The following is a 4,412-nucleotide window of genomic DNA, read 5'->3' on the forward strand; positions in this document are numbered from 1 at the left end:
ATATTCTTTAACAAGTTGAAAGATAAAGTTATTGTTTAAAATAAAAAATAATAATAAAAAATATATAATCAAACTACTTTGATGATAGTCACCAAAAAAAACTACTTTGATGATAGTGCTACAAAAGTTGATTTAGTGTGGTAAAACAAATTAAAGGAGGACAATATTTATAATGTGAACAATATTTATAATGTGAACAATTATCATAATTTTTACAAAAAAAATTAATAATAATGAGGAAGAACATAAAGATAAGATGAAAACTCAGGTGAAGTCGACTTCATATGAAGTTGACTGCACCTGAGTTTCTACCAAGATAACCATGGTGTACAATTAAGATGATTGGTGGAAAGAAAATTATGATAGATGATTAAAATTATGAGCATTGAATAATGATATTGTACAAACAAAAAAATCAGATAAAATGTACTAATCTAAGTGACACATGTAACTAAATATGAAAATAAAAAAATAATGATGTGAATAGTAAAGTAGATAAAAACCTGAGTACTATACTGTTATAGAATAGGAAAAAAAAGAACAAAAATGTATGATTCAGAGAAAAGTTAAACTATCAAGTGGAGTACAAATTCATTAAAACAAACTAGTATAAAATAAGTGCCAAACATTTATTGAGCTATTTTATGTGTAAAATGAATGAGAAGTCATTGAAACTAATCCAATACTTTGAAGTAACAACTAAATATATAATTGTGATCAATATTACAAAAATTTTATATGACATGAAAGTGCTAAATTATGTTTAAGAATATAAATTTGAGTTATCATAGCAAGTTCAATATTAATGGATGCATTAATATTGAAGAAATCTGATAGAAACATATTATGATGATTATATGATTTTTCAGTAATATATAAATTACCGTTACATATGATATAAGAGAAATTTTAAAAATTGATTACATGAGTATAATTTAGTTCAAAATTTTATCAGTTAAAAAATTATCATATCACTGCATAAAATCGTCTGATAGATAGAATGCAACAATTTTGTAGTAAGAACTTGGATACCATGTAAGAATACAACAAAAGTTATGTATAAAGCATTCTAAAAGAAAAATTAATAAAAAAAGTAGAAATTAATATAGAAGAAAATAACGAGCATGATAATTAGACTATACTGTATCTAAATAAATATAGAGAAAAGCTCTACATCTATGTAAAAAATACATGAATGTTATCCAAGTCTTTTTGGCTATACGCGCCTCCTCCAATCTCCAAATCGTTTGTGATTCACGCGATACATATAACGTAAACTTTCTGACCTTTGCTCAACGTAAACCTTTTCTTCTTCTTCTTCTCTGCTTGCGTTATAAGCTTCCCCGTTCTCCTCTGCTCGCGTTTTCTTTCTTGTTATTCTTCTTCTCTATTCGCGTTCTTCGTTATGGATCTGGATTGACTTCAACCTAATTAGCTCTGTCGTTCTTCTTCTTTTTCGATCTGGACTTCTGAATTGAAACAATGAATGAATCAACTTCAAATCAGTTGAATGATGTTATTACGTTGAGACAGCTAGAAAATGATTGCTGCATGCTATCACAATAATCTTAAACACTGAACAAAGTAAAAGGAGGCCACCGAACCGAATAATATTCATCTGGTAAATCAAAATCACAAAGGCCACCGAACCGAACAATGTTTATGTGGTGAATAAATGGTGATCAACTTTCAATCAATAAGAATAGTATTTCTCCTCCTCTTACTCCTCATCCTTCTTCTTTTAAATTCGCTCACGTAAGTTCTTCTTCTGCTTCTTCTTCTTTGCGCACGCAGATTCTTCTTCTTCTTCTTCTTCTTCTTTCGTTATAATCATCACCGACAACACCAACATTTTGCTCGGTTAAGTGGAGTTGCTCATTTTGATTCACTTGATTGTTAATGTGTTCAGTTGAGTCCTTGTGCATGCAGAAATATTTTTCTTACTGATTGAATGCTTATCACGTTTTTTCAGCACATGATTATTGTTCGGTTCAGTGGTGTTGACCATTTTGGTTCTCCTGATTGTACTCAGTGAACGAAACATAATCCATTATATGAAATCAAATTCGAAATATCTCTGTCTATAGATATTATCAATTCATTTAAGATTTAGAACACCTGCATTCATTCAATTCAATTCAATTTAATTTAACAATTGCATTCCATTCAATTCGATTGAAAAAATAATTTATTAGCAAAATGTTGGTGTTGTTGGTGATGACGATAACGAAAGAGGAGAAGAAGAAGAAGAGAAGGAGGAGGAGAAGCAGAAGAAGAATCTGTGTGCACAAAGAAGAAGGAAGAGAATGAGGAGGAGGTATACGTGAATTTGAAAGAAGAAGAAGATGACGTATACATATGTTTGAAAGAAGAAGAAGAAACGCAGGGGACAAGAAGAAGAAGTTAAAGCACGTATTTTCACTCGTCATTAATGTGCGTAACTCTATTTGGACTTGAGCCAACTTGGTTACATGGTTATATAGATGTGTAGCGCGCCCCATAAATATATCCATTACATATATAAATACAAAAAATAATGAGAAATAGAAATAAATTAACTGCATAATGAATAACCAAAAGGAACTATAGTGTTTGATGAAAGAGAAAATCCTAACAAATACTAAATACTTAAAATTTCTAAATTCATTGATTTCTCATCATCAACAGAACGTCAAATTTGACCTTGCTCCCTTCGACTATGCCATGTTGAAGACAAAATCTGCGCCATCTCCTAGTAAGAAAAACTTTAGATGATGTAGAACCCCTCCAACAAAGTCTTATTGTGAAAGAAGATCCAACCTTTTGACGTACATTGACATAAGAAATCTCATTTGGTTTTGTATATTGTAAGCAAATTGAATATAAGAGGGAAAGAGATTAAGACCTTTTGGCGAATTGAAAATAGATTCCCAACAACAACAATGAGATTCTGTCTTTTTTGCATGAACAACTACATGCCAAACAAAGACGCCTTTTGGCAAATTGAAAATAGATTTCCAGCAACAACAATGAGATTCTGACTTTTTTGCATGAACAGCTACATACCAAACAAAGATGTATATGCATAACAACAATAATATTTCAAATATTACCAAAATTGGAAGATATACATTAGATTAAATAATAAAGAATATATATAACCCGTCATCGCAAAGCATTACGAATCCGTGATTGAAGCAAATCCGTACAAAACTTCGTGCCTTCACCTGATAGTGGGGGTGTGTCTCAAGAAAGTGAATGGAGGAGACCAATAAGAACTAAAGAAGAAGAGAATAAGTGAGCGGAGGAAAAAAATAATGGAGAGAATCTTTTTTTTTTTAATTTTAAAGAGAAAGAGAAAAAACTAAAAACAAAGAACGGGGATATCTCCTTTTTTTAATTTTGAATTTGAATTCAAAATTACAAAAATTAAAATTTTAGAAAAGTGTGTACATACGAAGCAAGCTTAAAAATAGAATAAAAAAACTTGACACAGTCATGAGATGTGAATTGTAATGAAAATGGTTTCATGTAGGAGTGGTATGATAATAAGGGTCATGATGAGTGAAGAGTGGAAACATTAATATCTTAATAGAAACTCAGAATGAACATATGAGATGACACGTTGAAATTTCACTACTAGAATAACTTTCTTTTCAAGGATGTTATAGGATTTGGAAAAAATAAGATGATGGATATATAGGTTAATTTTTTTAGTTATGGAGACTCAAAATGTGTTATATCAAATTATGAAAAAGTGGTGTATTTCTTATAAATATAGAGATGAAATTTTTTTAAAATTAAAATTCACAAATAAAAAACTCATATTTGTTTAAGATACAAAACTTAAGATCTAATTTGTAGTAAAAAAAAGAAAATAGAACCTCAGGTTTATGGATAAAAATATAATTTTTTTATATAAAACAAATCAAAGAGTTCGATTTGTATTTTTAACACTAAAATATAAATTTGACCTTTAAATTTGTAAATTAAAAAAAATACACCACAAATCTAATTCTCAAATTTATGGTATTCATATTAAAACAAAATGCACAAAATTTTTATATTATTAAAAAGGAGAATGCTAGGGGGACAATGACTTTGTTGAACAATATGAACAACTATCAATCAAATAAAAATACATTACACTTTCAAATTAATTTTCTAAATTTTAATATTAAAATAACCATCTATACACTAATAAAATAAACATCCAATATATCTATTATTTACATTATTTAATATTTTCATTGTTTACCTATACTTTTCCTATTAAAAAACATAACCTGAACTGGAACACACAAAATAAAAAAGCGGGATATATACATAAGAGAGTGCTTTTTTTCCACTAGTAAATGATTGAGATTGGTCACTGACGATGCACAATTGCTTTCTTATATTATTATTGATTAAAAATAAATTAAAGTTCAATA

The sequence above is a fragment of the Arachis ipaensis genome, chromosome B04 (genome assembly GCF_000816755.2).
Source record: "Arachis ipaensis cultivar K30076 chromosome B04, Araip1.1, whole genome shotgun sequence".
In the NCBI taxonomy this organism is placed as follows: domain Eukaryota; kingdom Viridiplantae; phylum Streptophyta; class Magnoliopsida; order Fabales; family Fabaceae; genus Arachis; species Arachis ipaensis.